At 43.2% G+C, this 22,490-nt stretch overlaps 1 protein-coding gene and 1 long non-coding RNA gene across 6 annotated transcripts in view; one reads left to right on the forward strand and one right to left on the reverse strand.

Annotated features, from left to right (window-relative positions):
- Window positions 1-21,469, reverse strand: part of TEX2 (testis expressed 2) — a 126,791-nt gene extending 105,322 nt beyond the window's left edge. For 3 of the 5 annotated variants that reach the window (XM_075071851.1, XM_075071850.1, XM_075071852.1), the window contains exon 1: window positions 21,241-21,367. The gene's annotated coding sequence lies outside the window, so the exon portion shown is untranslated. Of the gene's footprint in view, window positions 1-21,053; window positions 21,187-21,240 lie in introns of those variants that run through there. The other 2 variants (XM_032805641.2, XM_032805636.2) reach the window with 2 other exon arrangements.
- On the forward strand, window positions 2,198-5,922 carry LOC142047659 (uncharacterized). The gene is made up of 2 exons (XR_012656920.1): window positions 2,198-2,502; window positions 5,798-5,922. It is a non-coding gene; the product is annotated as an uncharacterized LOC142047659 (long non-coding RNA).
- Window positions 21,470-22,490: the final 1,021 nt, after the last annotated feature.

The raw sequence follows: 22,490 nt of genomic DNA on the forward strand, positions 1-22,490 counted from the left end.
AAGCGCCACCAAACATGATGCTAAAAGGCATGCAGTGTAGCTGCTGTTTGTCAGAGAGAGTTCTCCTGCTGACAAAAAACTTCCACCCCACACAAGCAGCAGCGTCTTTGTTGGCAGCAGAGCGCTCCTGCTGACAAAGCACTGTTCACACCAGTGCTTTTGGTTGGTAAAACTTTTGTCATTTGGGGGTGGTGGGGGTTTTTTTTTCTTTCTTTTTTTTTTTTTTTTAACACCCCTGAAGACAAAAGTTTTGCGACTCAGTGCCAGTGTAGACGAACCCCAAGTTTCTTAATGGAGGGATAGATCTTCCAAGCCCATTCTTATGCAAAGCTTGCAGTCATTCATGCAATAAGGACCAAAGAAGTCCACCAGTGGGCCTTCTTGTCTGAGAATTACTCACATGAGTAAGGGTTTGCAAAGCATTGGCCTTTAAATATAACCCAGTAGCAAATCATTAGTATTCTACTCTTAAACAATATATCTATTTCCAAGTAATGTTCCTTTAGTTTTTAATTCAAAATGTGGAACATAAAATTCTCAGCATAGATTACTATAAGCTCGCAAAAACTATGTGAAACTCAAAACTAACCATTTTGAAACATTAAAAATTCTAAACAGCACAATTAAAAACAGGATCTCTCTATGGGGCACTCCTTACTGTTGCTAATCACAACACATAGTTTTAAAACAGGAATTAGCTATATATTTTTTTAATTATGTTACAGACATGATTAGGGACAGATTCGAAAATAATTCCAAATATCTGTTGAATATAATTTGTTGCTTAGGTCAGAAATCTGAAATTTTCTGGTCCATTGTCATGCCTTTATTATACAAGTTTTCAGTGCTTTTGAACAGTGCTAGTTTTAAATGAGGAAGCTGCTCCAAACAAGAAGGATAAAGCCAGCCATGTGGAGGACTCAAATAAAGTATGACAGTTTAACAAGAAAATTTAATTTGTGGTAAAAAAAAATTCAAGAGTCTAAATCTCACTGAAAACAAATCTGATCCATCAGATCAGGGTTCCTGTCTTTTTTAGTGGGTTTGTAAATGCATATTTAATAGTACTTCACAAACAATGTGAAACCAAGATATGAACTTGGGATTTTACACAACATTTCAGACATCAAACTGATTTAGCTGTACTTATGATTCCTAATCTTTTGTATTGGTAGTATTAGAATTGTTAATTGGTCCTGGTTGCAGGTCAGGGCTAACATTCAGCTGCTACCTGAAGTTCGTGAAAATCCTCAACTATAAAACCTAACAGTTACTAGTCTAAAATTAAATGCTAATGAAATCAGCAGCACAGTTTGACCAGTCCTATTCAGTTTGTGTGTGTCATCAGGGGAAGTTAATAAATAAACAAACCTAGATTGGCAGGTAGGTCTACTATGGTATCCATCACTATAGTATGAATGCTGTGGTTCACACATTAGTATAAACTAAGCCAGGGAAGAGGACAAGATACTGAAGAGGAAGCTCAGGGGAACCAGTAGATATTGAACCAGTCTTCAGCATTTACTTTGCCTGAAGATTAAAGTTCTGTGTTGTCACTCTCCACTAATCAGCAAATAGAGTGGGATGTTGAAGTTAAGAAACAATGCTTATTCATGAAAAACTGCTGCCTTGCCTGTCACCCAGAAAATGACATTTCTTCTTTAGGAACCAAGAAAATACATGACATTTAACACTTTCTCCCCACCCCAATATCCTAAGTAAGGTGGCAGGAAGTGGTAGCAAACTGTCAGAGACAAACAAAAAGTAGTTTTCATCCACTATGATCAACATGCCTTGTACTGTAATGTTTGTTTGCTAGTTTTAGCATCTCTCCATTGGGCCCCAAGTAACATGACTAATGTTAAATTCCTTTCATTTACTGGGAGTGTTTTTCTTTTGTATCTTAGTATTAAGTCTATTTTGTTTCAATAATCTGCCCAGATTCCATAGTTATTTGTTTTATTAATTCTGAGATAGGAATCTTTTATATGCTGAAATCAAAATAAAACATTACTACTGTCTAATACTTTTGGGAGAGAATCTTGTATATAAGAGTGCTGCAAGCACTTTGTGGACCAAAGAGATTGTGGGCTCCACTCTTAAGAGACACCACTAAGAACCAAAGAGCACAGGACTGAAGCAACTGTAACAGTTGGAGTCATTATGAAAGCTGTACATTTTTTACACAGTGCATAATTAGCCCATGGAACTCCTTGTCACTAGACAGCATGAGGCCAAGAGCTCAGTAGGATTCAGAGAAGGACTGGACGCATATAGATAAAGACATCCACATTTACTGTGGATAGCAATTTTTAAAAAAATGCAAATAAAAACCAAATGTTTCAGCATATAAACCCAGCCGCTAGCCAACAGGAATTAGCAAGAAACTTTCCTATGGGCAGATTATTCCACTATAGGGTTTCATGCACCTTCCTCTGAACAAAGATGCTGGCCACTGTCAAAGACAGGATACTAGACAAGATGGACCAATAGCTGGAGCTGGTATGAATTTCTGTGTTTCGTTTGTGTTCCTCAACTTCATGTTTTAAGCAAGGTGTGGGTTAATAGCCTTAGGACAGTGTGTTATATTGAACTGTAATATCTCCTAACAATAGGCTAGGGTACTTGCATAATAACTCCTATTTCCAAAAACATTTTTGTATACTGCATGTTTATTGAAAAGGCAACATGATGAAGCTGATTATAGAGTATCTACCAGGTGCTGAGCAGACTCATTTCCTACTGAAATCAACCGGAACTGACAGTGCAGCACAAGATTTTAATACAATCAACACAAACCACAGCAGCTAGCTACATGCATTTGAAGGACTGAACAAATGCAGCTTTGCTATCCACTTGCAATAAACAGGTTCAAATTACGAAAGACTGACTGGCAGATATCCCCATAGTCAAGATGACAATTATTGTTGGACTGATAAAAATCACCCTCTCACCGTTCCTCTCTCTCAATGGCCAGAACACTGGTGACATCCCGAGTGGAGTTTCACATCATATGTAATTACAGCAGCTCCAAGAAGAAAATTGCAATGGTAAGGAGAGGGGAAGCTATGTTTTCTTTCCTGCAACTGTTGCTCTCTTCTCTCACCTACATCATCCATCTCAGTATGGGTCTTCTCCCATTACAAGCAGGGTCAGGAAGTTAAGGGGAAAAATTAAAAACAAAGCTCACTGAAGGGTTTAAATAAATTAGATACTTACTGGAATTTTCAGCACTCACCAAAAGTACTCTGGCCCCTCAGGTGAGGAGGTGGCTTCCAATGAGCAATAATGCTTGGAGCCACATAGCCAACCATTTTATGCACACACTACCTTCTCCTTCAACTCAGAGGGCAATTGTTTTCCACTGTATGTCATAGCTCCAGTCAAATACATGCAAGATACAAACATCTAGTGAAACAGATCTAGATCCTCTTATTTTACTAGAAAATGGACCTCAGCCGGCAGAGAAAGCTACTGTCCAATCCTCCCAAATCAAATCATTCCTCTAGGCTGCTACATTAAGATGTTTACATTCTGAATTCTGACTAGCTACATATGGAGCTGCAAAACGTGTAGGCAGATTTCATTTTGCAAATGTTAATCAACCTAATGGTCTCCATGAGCCTATAGAGGACAACTATACAGTTGAAAATAAAAGATGGTAGGTGGGAATATGTATCCTACTTCCCTGTTTGTCTGCAGCAGTCAGAGTGCAATAATGTATTAAAATCACTGTTCTACTATTTAAGATCAGCTATCATGTATGCAAGTTCCCTGTTTCCCCTTCATGGCTAATATTTTATAACTAGTCTAATTTGAGACTGAACCTGCAAAGCCTTACTTGCACCAACAGTCCTTACTCATATTATTAGCCACACTAACTCATTGGCAGCCAATTACCTTGGGTCCAATCCCGAGAAGTACTGAGCCTTCAACTCTCATTCAAGTTAGTGGCACATTTGGCACTCAAGACTATGTAAGATCATGCCACTCGTACATCTGCCTGTAAAGTGCCATGAAGATCTACAGTGCAGGAAAAATAATCAGTATTACAAGAAACTGGGTCAAACCTAGGCCTCAGCTACTTGATAGCTTCCATCCAGTCTAATACATCCCACTGATTTTCTTCCCCTACCCCCCGTAGAAATACTATGTAATTAAAAGCAGTGCTGAGAAAGCATTAGTTATTTCATGTCTTGATTTGCCTGGCAATAAGTTAAAGAACAGCAAAAGCCACCAGATGGACTCTAAAGGGCAATATAAAATAAATTGTTTTAGATCTACATCCTGCCTTGTTCAATTACCCTATGTATAATTATGCAGGTCATTCAGACTTTGATACATATTGCCATGCATGCAATCTACCATAAAATGTAGAGCTCATAAAAATTGCTCTAGTTGGTAGATGTGCTGTTAGAGGGGCATGGTTGTTTCTATAAGACTATTAATTGCTAAGCCAAGGGGCAGGGGGGAGACTTGTGCACAGGTGGCAGGAACAGTTGCCTTGCAGCACCAGATAACACAGCAGCACTGACTGACATCTGAGAATGTCATCCATTCATTCTCATGTCTCTTTAACAAAGTCCCATTTCCAACAAAACAAGAAGATATAAAAGGGAAGTGAATAACTCCCCCTGCCCTCTTTTTTTTTTAAGGGGGGAAGGGAGACTGCTCATGGAATATAGTAACTTTCACCTCATATCCATCCATCACAAGTCAACAGTGACTAAAAGTGTAGTATAGGTGATGGAACAGCCATCCTAAATATAATAACTAAGTTTCCATACAGTTCTTAGCAGATAGCGTCCACGTCACAAAAGTGAACACAACTGACATCAGTCCTTCATTGCAGCCTCAATAGCATAAGACCATGCAGACTGAACTACCTACTCATTGCTAAAAGTGATCTTGCGAGGTCACCAATAGGCATTTTGCCTAGAAGGTGTGGAAAGAAAGGTTGCAGTGCCACTACCCATGTTTATCACAAAATGGGTACCAGAGAACTTGACAGGGATATCAAATCACTCGCAGTATATTTACTAAATTATAATCACTATGGAATCTAGTCACAAGAATAAAAAAGAAGTACCAGGGAGAGAATAAAAGCCAAGGTCACCGGCCAGAAGTAAAGTAAAGTAGGATTCAAGATATAGGGGTTTACTCATTGTTAACATTGCTACAGTTAAACGTGTGTTGGCATTTCCATTACAAGCCCAGATTGGGTTCCAGAGTTGTATAACTTTTTTTTTTTAAATAGCTAAGTCTGCCCCAGGCTGAAAGTTGGCATATAATGTCTCAGAGGAGCACAGATTTTTAGGAGTTATTGTTTCATAAGTATTAATTTAGCTCTGCACATTTTAAAAGCACGGAATGGCAGAAATAACAGAAGTTCTTACAGTTAAATATTGTTTCTGCTCTTATAACTATGGCATTTTAAAAATTAGTATTTTCAGGCAATTCATCTATATGGCCCCGATCCAAAGAACTGCTGTGCATGCTACGTTAGCGTGCTTATAACATCCTATGAGTCACTGAGCACCTTGCAGAACTAGGCCTATTGTCACCAAAAAGCAATGAGCTATAAATGACCATCACTTTGCATGCAGAGCTAGTCCTTTTCCTCTAAGTATCTTTCTTGTGATGCTTTGGAAATTATGAATATAATAGCTGTACTATTTTAATATATATTCATAGAATATAGTATAATGGTACTGCAGGGACAGTTGGGGTATTTGTTCAGGATGTCTATTAAAGACACAATGAAACCTTTATTAATAAACATTTTATTCAATTCAAGATACCGAAGAATTAATATTCATTCATAGAACTATTTCCCTTTCATCCCCATTTTTTTTTTTTTAAATACTTCAATCTAGCCATGAAGGCATAAAGTTAAAAAAAAAAAAAAAAAAATGAAAAGGACACCCAAAGAGCTATGGAAATTCAGCGTAAGAACTGCAAAGCTCTTTACAAAGATTAGCTTATCAGGTCTAACAACCCAGCTATGAAGACAGCAAGAGATACATAAGGATGCTTACATGCACCACTGAAATGCATTTACCCCCGAGGTGGAACACAAGCAACACTATGCAACAGGGTTGGGACAGAAAGTGAAGAATACCAATCAGTTGAAATTGCAGAGGGACATTAAGGAGGCAAAATGGAATTACCTGACCTGGATTGTGGCCAGGCCACTGCGGGCTAGAAATTCTCCACTTAAAATAAAGTTCGTATGGTGGCAGAAATGTGTTTTTTTGTTTTGTTTGGAGATTTTTGTTGTTGTTTTGTTTTTAAAAGGACTCAATTGTCTGGACCTTGGCTTTAGATCTCAGCCAGAGGATGAATTCTTCAGTCTTTAAATCACAGAGATATGTGCTGGTGTTCAGAGGGGTTTCTAAAGAGTGGACAATCATATATATTATATACCGCAAATCCTAGGCAGAAAAGGGTGAAAAAGGAGTAAAGCCAAACCCAGCTTACAACCTTCAAACTATCTGGTTTCAGTATTACATATGAAATATTCTTTTATCAAACTAGCACCATTCCAACGATGTAAGTATCTTTTCCCTCAAAGCATAATTCTTTCATCTGGCCACCAAAACATGGACTTTTTAATTCCCCAACGTTAATTCCCATTTCTGAATCATAACAGAACAAAAACTACATTATTGCATTACATTATTAATTTCACACCATGAGTTCATTTCAGATCATGAATGATACGTTACATTTATGAAAGTTATAGTACTTTGTGAAGGGTTTTGAAATTGTACTTCTAGCCCCTTCCATCCAAACATGAATCAGATCTCAACAATTCTGCCAAGAGGGCGTGAACCATAATTTAAACTAAGGAAACTTGCCCCAATTCTGGAGATAGGCCTAAAATAGATCCCAGTTATCTTCATTCCTAGTCCTCTGCAGCCACTAAACCTTGGCAGTGACAATTATTTAGCACTATTCATGGCCAAGAAAAACGCATCACAGATCGTGAAATCTGGTCTTCCCCTATGAAATTTGCATAGGGGAGACCAGCGTTTCTCAAAATGGGGGGCCTGACCCAAAAGAGTTACCGGGAGGCCCAAAGTTATTTTAGGGGAGACACAGTATTACCACCCTTACTTCTGCACTGCCTTCAGAGCTGGGTAGCCAAAAGAGCAGCAGCTGTTGGCCCGCCCAGCTCTGAAGGTGGTGTCCTGCCAGCAACAGCAGAGAAGTAAGGGTGGCAATACCATGCCATGCCATCCTTACTTCTGCGCTGCTGCCTTCAGAGCTGGGTGGCTAGAGAGTGGTGATTGTTGACTGAGGGCCCAGCTCTGCAGGTGGCAGCAAAGAAGTAAGAGTGGCAGTACTATACCATAACATCCTTACTTCTGCATGCTGCTCACGGCGGCTCTGGCTTCAGAGCTGGGCTCCTGGCCAGCAGCCGCCACTTTCCAGCTGCCCAGCTCTGAAGGCAGCCCCCACCAGCAGCAGCACACAAGTAAGGGTAGCAGTACTACAACCCCCCCCCCCCCCCCCAACAACCTTGCGACCCTCCTACAACTCCTTTTTGAGTCAAGACCCCTACAATTACAACACCATGAAATTTCAGATTTAAATAGCCAAAATCATGAAATTGACCAAAATGGATTGTGAATTTGGTAGGTCCCTAACTATGAAGTTGATCCTTTAGGAGATTTATGCACAATTCCTAAGCACAGTAGATATTTTCAGGCCTTTTTACAAACTCTCTTAAACTTGACTCATGCCCATCTTGGGATGGCCTCAAATTTACAAGAGTTAAACAGTTTCCTTGCCCAGTTTCTTAAGTGCCATGGGAATAATTCTGCCTTGGCTGGACAAAGAGACCCACCCCCAACGGTGATGCTGAAAACCTAATTGACACCACTGGGGATGGTGATGGTAATATGGTAGAAGAGTGGTAAAGAGCCCATCAGTGGCCAAACCATACAGACATTGTGTGGTAGAATGAGGTCAAACAAACCCACTTCATGAAAACTATTAATTTGCACCAGCGGTTCTCAAACTGTGGGTCAGGACCCCACAATGCATCATGATCCCATTATAATGGGGTCATCAGGGCTGGATTAGATTTACTGGGGCCCAGGGACAAAGCCCAAGCCTGAGGCCTTCAGCCCTGGGCAGCAGGGCTAAGGTTACAAGCCCCCTGCCTGGGGCTGATGCTCTGGGGTTTTGGCCCCTCAACCTGGGGTCCTGTAATAATTTTTATTGTCAGAAGGAGGTCACGGTGCAGTTAATTTTGAGAACCTCTGATCTACACCACCCTTCTGGGCTTTAAGGGGAAAATGCCAATGTTTGTTACATTTTATTATCTGTCCTTCAGAGTCACCTCTTCTCATCTAAGGCCTGGTCTATACTACGCCATTAAATCGATTTAACGCTGCACCCGTCCACACTACACTGCTCTGTAAATCGATTTAAAGGGCTCTTTAAACCGATTTCTGTACTCCTTCAAAACGAGAGGAGTAACCCTAAAATTGATATTACTAATTCAGAATAATGTTAGTGTGGACGGAAATCGACGTTATTGGCCTCCGGGAGGTATCCCACAGTGCACCACTGACTGCTCTGGACAGCAATCAGAACTCAGAGGCACTGGCCAGGTAAACAGGAAAAGCCCCGCGAACTTTTGAATTAATTTCCTGTTTGGCCAGGCGTGGAGCTCTGATCAGCAACAGGTGACCACGCAGAGCTCATCAGCACAGGTAAACAATGCAAGTCTCCTAAGAATCAGAAAAGAGAAACCAGCATGGGACCGCCAAGAGGTAACTCGATCTGATTGCGCTATAACTGGGGAGAGGATCAGTGCTAACAGAACTCCGTCGACAAGACGAAATGAAAAATATTTGAAAGAAGTTCAAAAGTCTATGACTCGGCGGAAGCGGGAGGGCACAGTCTATGCAACGGACTCAGTGCAGTGCAGAGTAAGTTAAGGAGCTCAGACAATCTCAGATTCGGGTATCAACGAACCAGACATTAGGCGAAACGGGAGGAGGTTCGGAGCGAGGTGCCGAGAGAGACTAGGACAGACTTCACTGGCGGGAGACGCATGTATTCTATCTATGCGGGAGAGCGGCGCACCAGTACCCGAAGACCACCAGACGCAGGTATTGAAATCGGGCCTCGCAAGTTCCTGAAAACCAAGCCCTAGGCCACAAAAAGCACTGAAGACACAATTGCTTAAAAGGAATCTAAGCTACAACATCCAGCCACGCCAAGTAATGTGGCTGTTGTAACAAACAGGACCACTAGGGTGACCAATGTCCGATTTTTATAGGGACAGTCCTGATATTTGGGGGTTTTTTTTATATAGGCTCTTCCCGTCCCCCATTCCTGATTTGTACACTTGCTATCTGGTCACCCTAGACCCACAGAGTGCCTGAACATTCCTGTAACTTGGTAAGGTCAGCCCATTGGAGTTGCTGCTTTAGTTTTATAACGTCGTCAAATGAATGAAGAATGCTTAGGGTGAGAGACATTGGTGCCAGATCTCTTGTTATGAGAGCATGGGTGGGAAGACTGAAGACCGCAGGAAGAAAGTGTAGACTCCTGCATTAGGAAGCGTGTAAAACCATTAGTCTTTATAAATGCGCTTTGGAGTTGGAAAGTGTGAAAGCCATTTAATGTTGGTGTGTTGGATTGAATTCTAAGCAGAAATACTCATAGGAATAATGTATAACTATGTCTAAAGTTGTTTAATACAAACCTGCTTTTTCTGAAGGTTTGGGAAAGGGGGGTGAGTTATTGGCCCCGGGTGCCCTGGCGACTGCGGCCAGCCCCTATTGGCGTCCCTGCCGCACCTCCCAGGCCCTGGAGTGTCCTGCTCTCCCTGGAGCTCCAAGACTGCCTCCATACTCTGCTGGCTCCCAGCACCAACTGCACTGCAGGGTCCTAGTGCTCCATCACTAGGACCTATTTCCAAGTGTACTGTCCTGGCTTTTGATTCACAGACCCCATAATAGACCGGGGTGAGAGTAAACTGTCCATATTTTTTAAATAACATAAATCAATACCTATTTAACTATTGCTGTCCTTCCCCGCCATACTTCTTTTTGCAGTCTCACTCAGACAGCTCCAGCTGCGTACCTCAATTGCTTCATTTCCTTTGGACCATGACTGAAATGAGCAGCCTGCAGGGCCTGGCTGTTGCCTAGGCAGCCATTACTGAGCAGCAAATGCTTGATATGAAATCCAGTTCCATGAACCTGAGAGGGTTCGTTTAAACCTACATGGTTGGACCCACACTCCTTGAAAGTAAATGAGCAGTCCTGTCACATGTGATGGGCTGGCCCTGTGGGGGAAGGTAGCATCCTCTAGTTTACATACTGATGGAGGGTAATGTCGGAAGCATCCAGCGAGGGCTCAGACAACCAACCCCTCCGCACGATGGATTCAGAGGCAGGGTTGTAAGTCAACCAATCTGCAGAAGAGATATGCAAGCTCACGCGAGCAGAGTGGGAGAGAGATGAGGGAGGGAGATGGAGCTAGGCTATGCTCGGAAGAGCAGCACATATGGCGAGGATGACAAATACGGCTCATACAAATCTCCAAGGAGCTCCGAGCATTTCTTAGAATGAGACGAAATCCCAAAAGGCTACGTCGCACAAATGCCTCACCAGCAAGCACTAGCCCAGAGTACCGTGAAAGCATGAGTCACAGCAGCAGCCCTTGTTCGATGTACGAGATGAGTACCATCATTTGATAAGTATAAGAACACAAGAATGGAATATTATGGAAGACAAGATGTTTTAGAGAGGAAGAGTGGACGCGAGCGAGGTAGCTTGGAGCAATGGTCACTGCCAAGCTCGTCACGCTACAGTCCGATGCGATCAAGCGAGTTCTAACAGATAATCAGGAAGATAGAGCAGAAAATCCTCCCTATAGGACACATCGTCCATTGATCGATGCTCATGGAGGTGACTGTAAGCTCACAAATAGCGCGGTTGCGCAAAAGATGTATCGTGGCAAGGCGCTCTTATATCGTCACGGTTCCTCCCTCACTTTCGGAGGACACTTTCCAACGCCAGGAGCACATGTAGAAAAATAATAATTTGTTCGGTTTCTGATATTCACCATTTGCTTTAGCATGTACAACCGTAGCAATCTCACGCTGCGTAAGCTCCTGGTGATTGCCTGGCATTCAAGAGACATACATTCCTGCATTTGCCGCTGTTATTCGCAAGGCAGAAGTTATACAATCAATTTTAACCTGGTTGAAATTCAGGAATTTAATTTAAGTTAGGCGGGGCATACAGGCGATTTCCTGACGGGGCTGCCGCTTAATTCCTTCTTGCACGAGCAAAGCGGCCAGGGAGAAGGATAGCGCTGAGCTTTTCTGTTTTGTAGCAGAATCTTCCCACACCATCCACCGCGGGCGGGGTGTAGAAGATGGGGGATGATCTACCTGATCTTACATGATAGCAACCATGGCCGTGGGGAAGGAGGGAAAGAGGTTGGGGTCTGCTTCCATCTTAAACAGGAACAATGGCATCATAGTCACTGTGTATATCGAACGCTGGAGAAGTCAAACATAAGCCTGTAGCATGTGCCGCATGGAAATGCTGAATTAATGATATATGCCTGGGGACCCGCCTTCTCCCTGCCGTCTGGGGGAGAAAATCGCCAATACAAACCTCAGAGGCCTCACAGGCCACTCTTTTTAACGATGCCGAAAATTGCAGTAAACCTGATAGTGAAATTCACTGTGCTATGTAAGGGGATAGTGTTAATCACTGTGATAAGAGTACCAAGCATTGTCTGGATGTAAGAATTGTATCTTTAACATTAGCTTCGTCTCTTATCTCTATCTGGTTATTTCTCTTCCTCTCCATAGCAGCTTGGCATCATTTTGTCCACAGGACCTCCCTACCCATCTGCGAAAGTGCTCAGATAAGGCAGAGGAGGAAAGAGAACTCGAGCATGGAAATGTTTCTCGAAGAAATCATGGAAGTAACTGTCCGTGTCTAACTGAGTAACAAGAGCTGCGGGAGGCTAGCATTTGATCCGCGCTAGAAGTGCGGTGCCAATCAACAGCCCGGAGCCAAATGTGATCTCCTTGAGCTACATCCTGACTTCCTGCCCGCACGCAAAATCTCAACTCCAAGGTGAAAGATCGCCCAGTGAACGGAATGCATAGAGAGAACCTTCGGCTGAGAGGTGGCGGCAGTAGGGAAGATCAGAGATGTTAGCAGGGAGATCAGTCGGTGGCCAGGATGCCAACAGCGGAGCGGCTGCGTGATCAAACTGATTATCCTAGAACGCTGTCGGATCTTCAGGAAGAAGCGCGGGTCACAATGACCTGAGCCATGTAACACACCCTCAGTACCACCATGTTCTATATCTTCCTCACTCAGATGTGTAGAATGCGTTGGGGAAGGCTTCTGCACCGCACCACTCCACCCCCTTGGACAGTCAACCAAAGGCTCGTCATTAGTTGAAATGTGCTAAATGGCCTATTGCTTCCTCCATATCCTCGTCTCCCAAACCACACATGCCATGGGATAACTGTAATTCTCTGCTTTTTTATAATTCTTTTTAATAAAGAATACATCGGCCTAAAGGGGGGAGGATGGGTTGCTTACAGGGGAATGACTTTTAATAAAGAAAATGAGATTTTTAAACGATACTGACTCTTATATTCCCTTCAGCAAGTGTAAGTAAAGGGAAGGGTGGGTTGCTTACAAGGAAGTGAGTTCCATCGAGGGGGAGGGTGTCATCAGAGGATAAACAAACACAGGCAGTCCACACCGTACCCTGGCCGTCTGAGAAACTTGTTATTCAGGCTTAATCTGATGCGGCAACGCTTCCTGTTGCTGCTTACTAATCGCCCTGGTGTCGTTGCTCGTAGTCAGCGGCCAGTGATTTGCTGCAGTCCTCCCACCCGCCAAAAGGTCTCCCTTACTCTCACAGAGATTGGTGAGAGCACACAGCAAGCAGCAATAACAACGGGACATTGTTTGGCTGAAGGTCTGAGCGAGTAAATAATGTCTCCAGCGCCCTTAACAGCCAAATGCGCACATTCTACCACCATCCTGCATTGCTCAGAGCTGTAGTTTATCAACAGCCCTCTGACCACTGTCGCAGGCTGCCCTGATGTATGGCTCATGAGCCATGGGATCAAGGGTAGGCCTGGATCATGCCCCAGGATGAACGACACATCTCACATCACCAACTGCTTATTCTTCTGGTCTGAGAAGTATTCCTTCTGCAGCTGTTTAAACAGAGTTTTGTGCTTCTGAGAACGCGAGCGGTGCATGAACCCCTTCCTGGCCATCCACGTGGAGGTTGGTGAAACGTCCTTGTGATCCACGCAGTGCTTGCAGCACCATTGAAAAGTACCGCCTTGCGAGTTTTACGTACTCGGTGCCCTGGCGGCTCATGGCAAGATAGGGATATGGTTCAATCTTGGCGCCCACACAGTTAGGGAATCCCATTGCAGCAAAGCCATCCACTATGACCTGCACATTTCCCAGAGTCACAACCTTTCGTAGCAGTAGCTTAATCATTGCTTTGGCTGCTTGCGTCACAGCAGCCCCCACCATAGATTTTCCCACTCCAAATTGATTCCCGACTGACCGGTAGCTGTCTGGTTTTGCAAGCTTCCAGAGGGCTATTGCCACTCGCTTCTCCACTGTGAGGGCTGCTCTCATCTTGGTATTAGGGCGTTTCAGGGCAGGGGAAAGCAAGTCACAAAGTTCCAAGAAAGTCCTTTTACGCATGCGAAAGTTTCGCAGCCACTGCGAATCGTCCCACACCTGCAAAACTATGTGGTCCCACCAGTCTCTGCTTGTTTCCCAGGCCCAAAATAGGCGTTCAGTGGGTAGAACCTGCTCCGTTACCAGCAGGAGCTCCAAAGCGCAGGGGCCTGCGGTTAGGGAGAATTCAATGTCCATGTCCTCATCGCTCTCGTCGCCGTGCTGCCGTAGCTGCCTCCTCCTCGTCTTCCTTTGCAGTTCATGGTTCACCATAGACAGTACGAGAACGCGCGAGGTGTTTACAACGTCCACAATTGCGTTATTGATCTGAGAAGGGTCCATGCTTGCTGTGCTATGGCGTTTGCTCAGTTCACCCAGGAAAAAAGGCGCAAAATGGTTGTCTGCTGCTTTCACAAAGGGAGGGGTGAGGCTGTACCCAGAACCACCCGCGACAATGATTTTTGCCCCATCAGGCACTGGGCTCTCAACCCGGAATTCCAAGGGGCGGGGGAGACTGAGGGAACTATGGGATAGCTACAGAACAGCTACCCACAGTGCACCGCTCCAGAAATTGACGCTAACCTTGGACGCACACCATCGAATTAATGTGCCTAGTGTAGACGCGCACAATCGACTTTGTAATATCAGATTTATAAAACTGATTTTAGCTAATTCGATATTATCCCGCAGTGTAGACGTGGCAAAACACTGACTCAGAGTAGTATATTGGCCTGTACTTTTCACAGCAAAACAATATTTTAAAAGAATTAAGGGGCAATAGAGAAAGAATGGTCTTGCAGTTAACAGATAGGGATGGGAGTTGGGAGATCCAGGAGGGAAGAATTTGGGGCTTAAATTGCCCTCTTTTCCCCATCACATGCTCCTACCTCCTCCAAGGTAGGAATGACAAACTCAAACCAGACCTCTAGATCTGATCTGACTACCACAGACCTGCACCAAGCTTAGATTTCAACTCTGCAGGTTAGGGACCATCTCTGGCAAACGACATCCAAGACTGGCACTGTTCATCACTTCACAAGAAATTGTTCAACCATCCAGCCCCATTCTGTTTTTAAAGAATTTTCTGCTGTATTTCAGACTTTTCAGATACTTTTCAGTATCTTCTGGTTGGGAGAAGACTGAATATGGTCCAACAATAATCCATTTGAGACATTTTTCTAAAGCAACCTTTGACTTTGGGTATCTCAAGTTTTGGCCACCCAACTTGGGACACTTGGACTTCATTTTCGGGGTGCTGATCACAAACAACTCCAATTAAAGTAAATGGGAGTTCACATGCTAAGTAACTGTTAAAAGGAGGCCACAAAGCATCAGATTAGATGTCCAATATAAGCAGACACTTGGAAAATTTGGATGTGAGCCTCTAGCAGCCTCACTCTATAACACCAAACTGAAGAGGAAGAAGACATACATTAAATTATTTTCCTAAACAATTAGATGTGTAAATATGGTACTGTGAAAATGATCTGATACAATCTGCCACACCATGCCAGGCATAAAAATTGTGTGACAAAACTGAAGTGTTGCATTAGAATGCTCAGAATTTATTGGAACTCAATGCTAACATAAAAGTAGCTCTGTGTCAGAGACTGCAAATATGGCTTTGGCTCTTCTGGAAGAACTTAAATATAATCTCCAGTAATTACTTTCACCTGACAAACAATACAATTTTTTGCCAGTTTGATTTTACTGTTAAATATTAAAGTAAGTAAAACGTTTTTTGCATATGTATATTACCATCTGTAACATACAGCATAGGAAAAATTGAACATTATGAATTTATAATTAGCATTTAATATTGTGATGTTTATATTGAAAAGCAAAAAAAAAAAACTTTAAAAAAAATATCTTTGCAAAGAAGGGAAAGTTTCTTCTGTCTCTCAGGTGACTGACAGCCCATCCTGACAATCACTCTCTTTCCCTTGCTCCTGGCTGTCCAAGAGCTTCATCTTATGACAAACTTACAGTATGCAAGATGTTGTCCCTTTTGCTTTCAACTCTACTTTAAGAACAAGGGATTTAGAAAGAGAGGCATATAAGGACATAGAAAGTTGCTAACTCCTGTTTTAATTAAATATATGGAGAGAAGGGAGGGTTAAAAAACCTTTGGTTGTTTCTCTAGCAGCTTTGATTTAAGGATCACAAGCAGATGAAGTTAAGTCGCACAATATTCCATGTATTATTATTGCTATGAGCAAGCTAAGGCATAGATGGATTAAGTAACTTGCACTCCTCTGACCTTCAAACATTCCCGTTCCCAATCTAACCACTACACCACAGTCTTAAACTGGAATAGGAGCTTAACCAATACAATAAAAAAAAAAATAAAAGGAACCCAACAAACACGTTTCCTAACTTTATTGGTAAGAGCTTCACTTTAAAACGGCATTCTTTTGGGTTGTCAGAATATCTAATTATAGAGCAGGGGTCAGCAACCTTTCAGAAGTGGTGCACTGAGTCTCCATTTATTCACTCTAGTTTAAGGTTTCACATGCCAGTAATACATTTTAATGTTTTTAGAAGGTTTCTGTCTATAATATATAACTAAACTATTGTTGTATGTAGAGTAAATAAGGTTTTTAAAATGTTTAAGAAGCTTCATTTAAAATTAAATTAAAATGCAGAGTGCCCTGGACCGGTGGCCAGGACCTGGCAGCGTGAGTGCCACTGAAAATCAGCTCACGTGTCGCCTTCGGCACATGTGCCATAGGTTGCTACCCCTGTTTTAGAGATAAACCCTCTGCTTTAAACCTATTGACTGTGCTAAGTTAATGGTAGAGGCTTTCACCAAAACAAGGAGATAAGTTCAGTGGGACTTCAGCACTTTCCTGAATCAGGGTCTTCATTATATAGACACTTGAAAGTTCTCATGTTTACCTCTCTATCTGAAAACTGAAATAGTTAATTCTGTTCTACAGTCATGTGGTGGAAAGTCAGTCCTTTTGCTCTCAATAAGCAAGCTACTATATCAACAAACACAGCATCATTTAAATAAATTTGATATCTCTTTCCTACCCAATTAAAACTAATATAATGTAGAATGGAAGGAGGAAAACAGGTACAATACAGTGACTAAACAGGTAGCTTACCAAGTCTAAAATGCAGGTTTGTTTGAAGTAGCTGGATGCTACAAAACCAGACTCAAATTCCAAGAAAGTTAACTAATCATTTCATCCTACTGAGGTAGTTAGTACTAGGTAATTTATTAAATGTGGAATTTTTCTACTAAGGACTTAAAAACCAATGTTAAAAGTATTCTTTGTCATTCCAGAGATTATTGCACTCTCCACTCCAGAGATGCCTACATGTCAATGGTGCCAGGTTTAGGTACATATAAATGCCACAAAATCAAAAGTGCTTATTAATGTAATTTCCTGTCTGCACACACACAAAGTAATAGAGAGTGTTAAACTGAAGTGATCAAATCAAGTGACTGTTTTCAGGGGGCATAAGTGAAAGTTTAAGCAAAAGAAACCACAGGTTTAATATGCACAGAAACCACAGGTTTAATCTATCTGAAAAGGCCAGATAGGTTAAGGCCAATGATTAGTGCAATATAGATATCAAAGGAGCTAAATTTACAGCTATCATTTCTCTGTCACAACACTGTCATTTTTAATTTTATATCCAAGTGGTGGCAACAGGTCAGCTGAACATACAGAGTTGCAAATCTGGGATCGCCAAACACTACTAAGAGTTATACCAGATCAAGGTTTAGACTTTCATAGGGAGCCCTTTCCTTAGATGGAAGAATCTCTCACTACCTACAGGGAATAGAACCAACCCTGCCCTCTTGCTTCCTTCATTTGCCCTCTGAATTACAAATCCTAACACTACTGACCTGCAGTATATTCAGCTGCTTCATAACAGTTTTCATAAAATCCTTCTGAATTTCCATCCTTTAGTCTTGTCTTTCCTGCTGAATACGCAAAGTAGAAATCATTCTCTCCTAGAACAGTGTACACATACAAGGGGGTCACTGAACTAAGTTATTTTTATTGTACCTCTCTACTCCTACATTATCCTGTTCACTTCTTCCATCAATATACTTTCCTGCCTGAAGCATGTGATGCTGTACAGCTTTTTGGAAGAAAAATATTTTGGATCATACCATCTTCTGCTCAAGGATATCAGAGTGCTTGAGAGGCATCCCTTAATTAAGCCAGAAAACAACTCATTATTTCATCTGTGGGAAAATGGATGTGCTGAGATCTGAGTGACTTGCAAACTCATTAGTGATCCTGGGCAGCATGGCCAAAAGCAGAACCCACATCTCCTGACTCCGAGTCTTTTAACCACTAAACTATGCCTCAATAATAAGCTAATTTTGCTTCTCCTCCCTCCCCAGACTGCTCCTCTAACTACTCCATCATATTTAAAATCCCACTAGGTCTCAGTTCCATTTTTACCTAGCTGTATCATATTAAGAACTATAACAAAATGAAGTTTGGTCCTTCAACCTCTGTAGGATATGTCTGCATTCTAAAATCTAACACACCACTTCAAACACACTGGGGCAGAGACTATCTTCCCTTCCCCCTTACTGGGCTCACAACCAGTTCTCAGTTAAGTCTCACACAGCTCAAAGTTGTTCGCTTTCTGGGCATGCAGCAAGACTTTACCTCTTTTCCCAGATTTCATCTAAAGGGTTGAATGAGTGGAGAGTGAGAGCTGGAGTCCAGATGGATTGACAGTCACAATCATCATCAGGAGGGTTTTAGCATATAATGTTTATAAATCTAGAGCAGGGACAAAGGGACATAATTACACTTTTCCCTAATCATTGCCCTTTTCAGCAGACTAATATGTTGCTACATATTTCTCCTGATATGTTCTCTTCACTGCCTACCTCCCTTCATTTGTTCCATATTGCTCTCTTCAAATATCAGTAAACCCCCAACCCACCTAGCTGCCATGTAACATATCAAATATTTCTGTCCATAACTGTATAAATCACCTGTCTCACTTCATACTCATTACATCTTTTTATCTACATCATCCCACAGCTGTCTAAACAATTGTGTAGAGAAAAATAAATATACTCCAGTAGCATTTGAAACTGAAACATTGATATGATAAAAATCTGAATATGAAACTAACTATAAAATAGAAGTGCAAGTGACTTCTTTATCCAAAAGAAATAAAAAAAAGGATTAATGTGTATTTTTTAAATCTTTCATTTTTAATAGTCTAAGGTATTTGTATTATGTCGTAAAAGTTTGTTTTTACCTATCGTAGTTAATAGTGTTGATTAAATATTCCCCCTATTCTCTATATATGATAAAGAATATGTTTACTTTGCATCTGAAATGTCAAATTTAATTATATGATTCGAATGAGAATAGTTCTTGGCCCATGACAAGAGCCAAGTAATAATATTACTAATGATTTTTTTTTAACTTGACAGAAAGAGGCAGGTTTAAGCTGCCAATCAGAACCATTCAGACCACTATACCTCCATAGAAGCCCATTGAGGGGTCACCCAAATGGATCAGGTTGCAGAATAAGGTCTTAAGTCAATCAAAACATATAACCCCCCTCATATATTATGGCATATCACAACAAACACTTAAAGGCTGACTTATTTATTCCACAAAAGCTTAACTTTACTTTCTTCTGCTGAAATTAAAATGCTTATACTTCTCAAATACTCTATTTTTAAGAGCTATCAAGTACTCACTCTAAAAATAATCTTAAGTTACACAAATAGTTTCACTTTTTAAAGTACATAAAGTTTTCCTAAATTCCAGTTAATGTGACAACTTATTGTATAAAACAAGCCAGTGACATTGTGTGGTGGTTTTGGTTTTTTAAGCCACACAAACAAGATAGTGAAATTGGCATGTATGGAGACAAACAAGTATGACAAAGCAAATAGGAAGATAGGTTTTATGGATTAGAATTTTCAAGGGTGAGTAAGAGAGCTAGGCACTCAATTTCAACTGAATTTCAATGGGAGCTGGGCACCAAGCTACCACAGGCCTCTCTGAATCCAAGCCACAGTTCACAACACATTTGTGGATGAGGTATACACTGGCAAGAAGTTTAGAACAAACGTTTAAAGGGAAGTTTGTTTTTTCCAAATAGTTGCAAAATCCAATTTTAATCCCAACTAGAATAATTTCCTGGGATTTAAACACTGAACATCAATGGAGGAACACTAACATAGCAGTACTGAGAATTAATTGAAGGAGAACCAGAAGGCACAATGGACAAAGCCCACTTTTACTGAACAGAGTAAAGGACTAAAACCAAAAAAAGCATCAATATTGAAGAGTAAATTAATTTTTTTTCAAAGTTTCAACAATTATTATTTGAAGTGTTATTAACAGTAGAGGCCAGGAAACTTGTGTTTAAGACAGGATAGTTTTTAAGATTTAAACAGCGTTCCTGTCAGGTTACATATCCACTGAATACTAGTATCAGACCAGATTCCAATTTCAGTTACTTTGATGTGTAAATCAGGAATAACTCCACTGACTTCTGAATCTGAACTGATCCGAATCCAGCCTAATAGGAAAAAAAATGGCAATCCTGATACATCTGAACAGAACTGCTCATTGCTCACCGGAAGGCAACCATCCAACCCTTCTTCTACTAAGTGGAAAACAAAAACAAAACATGATAAAGCACCGTTCACTAAGTCTGCTTTCAGCTGTGGCATACAGGCTGGCAGCGTACGTGCCATTAAGTACAGACCAATGTAATCTATATCGGGATGAAAACTGGCTGTTCTTCAAGTACTCTCTCCTGTTGCAGCTGGGGCTGTTCCCTGCATCGCAGGCTGACTACCTGTGAGCTACAGCTACAGACATGATACAGGGTTCCTCTCAACTCCACTGCTGCAATCAACATGCATGTCTCCTACAGGAACAAGGAGACAGACAATCTAGAGCGGTGGATTAGCCTGCCTCATGGCAAAAGGGGAATGTTGAGGGGAAGGTCACTCCTCCAACTGCCACCTACCTCAACCACGTTAAAGTTCCCTTGACAGTCAAATCTCTAGATGCCCAGCCCAGATCAGACCCTTACAACAATCCTGACAGTCAGTGACCCCTCCCCACCACTAAAAACCCAGAGCCCCAATACAAGCTCTGTTACCCAGACTCTCACACCCTCTCCCGCAGTCACCACCCTGTCACCACAGCGCTGCCCAGAGCCCCGACACCCTGTCACCACCCTGTCATCCCAATAAAGACGTTGCTGCCCAGAGCCCCCCAAGAGACACCCTGCCCCCCCGCCCAACCCTGCCATGTGCCGCCCCGGAGGCGCAGCTACGTATCCTCCCCAGCGTAGGCCCAGCCGGGCTCCTGTTACCCCCGAGGCCGGACGTCTCCTCCTCGCCCAGTCCCGGAGCCTGCAGGAGGCTGCCGGGCTCCAGCGCCTCAGCCGGGGCTCTGCAGCAGGAGCTCCCGCCGTGCAGGCTGCAGCTGTGGGAGCGGGAAGGAGGGCGGTAGAGAGCCAGTGCGGGGCGGGGGCCGGGGGCCAGCCCTGCTCCTCTTACCTTATCGCCGGCTCATGGTACTGCTCTGCCCGGCGTGTGGGTGGCTCCAGTGTCGCCCTGCCCGGTCCCTCGCTGCCAGGCCAGCCCCGAACCCCGGGGGCGGCCGGAGCAGGGGGAGGTGGCAGAGCTGCCTGACGCGACGCGGCCAATCCAGGCCTGGCGGTGGGCTGGGCCTACCACGGCAATTAGCTTGGCTGTTAAAGGCACAGAGGCCACGGCGCGGTTCCGCAGGACTGGGCGGCCCAGCGTATGGCAGGGGTGGAGCGGAGCTGGGCTCCAGTGTATGGGGGGTGCTATGTTCCAGTGTAGTGGGGTGTATGGGGGGGCTTGGATCCAGTGTAGTGGGGTGTATGGGGAGGGGGCTTAGATCCAGTGTAGGGGGGTGTATGGGGGGCTTGGATCCAGTGTAGGGGGGTGTATGGGGAGGGAGCTTAGATCCGGTGTGGTGGGGTGTATGGGGGGGCTTGGATCCAGTGTAGTGGGGTGTATAGGGAGGGGGCTTGGATCTAGTGTAGTGGGGCAGATGGGGAGGGGAGCTTGGATCCAGTGTAGTGGGGGGATTGGGGGAAAGCTTGGATCCAGTGTAGTGAGGTGTATGGGGGGGAGCTTGGATCCAGTGTAGTGGGGCAGATGCGGAGGGGAGCTTGGATCCAGTGTAGTGGGGTGTATGCAGGGCCAACGCTTCCATTTAGGCGACCTAGGCGGTCGCCTAGGGCACCAGGATTTGGGAGGGCGGCAGACTGCTCCTGTGGACCTCCCGCAGAGAAACGCGGGACCAGCGGACCATCCGCAGAGATGCCTGCGGGAAGTCCACCGGAGCCGTGGGACTGGCGAGCCGGCCCTGCGCCTAGGGCACCAAAAACCCTTGCGCCGCTCCTGGGTGTATGGGGGGAGCTTGGATCCAGTAGAGTGGGAGAACCACATAGGAATTGAGAATGGATAGATTGCCACAGACAGACAGAGGAAAAGACTAGTTGGGAGGGGAATGAATTCTATACAGAAAAAGGGAGAAGAATGGCACAGAAGAGACTATTCTGATGTAGCAGCAGCAAAGAGTCCTGTAGCACCTTGTAGACTAACAGACGTATTGGAGCATGAGATTTTGTGGGTGAATACCCACTTCGTCAGATGATAAACAATAATAAAAATTCAACTCAGATATTTTTGCATATAAGAGCATAAAGTTGGATTTGCCAGAATTTGCAGTTTCTCTTTACTCTCAAGTGTTCATAGAATGGTCTGATGCCTGT

Source organism: Chelonoidis abingdonii, chromosome 13 (assembly GCF_003597395.2).
Source record: "Chelonoidis abingdonii isolate Lonesome George chromosome 13, CheloAbing_2.0, whole genome shotgun sequence".
NCBI lineage: Eukaryota > Metazoa > Chordata > Testudines > Testudinidae > Chelonoidis > Chelonoidis abingdonii.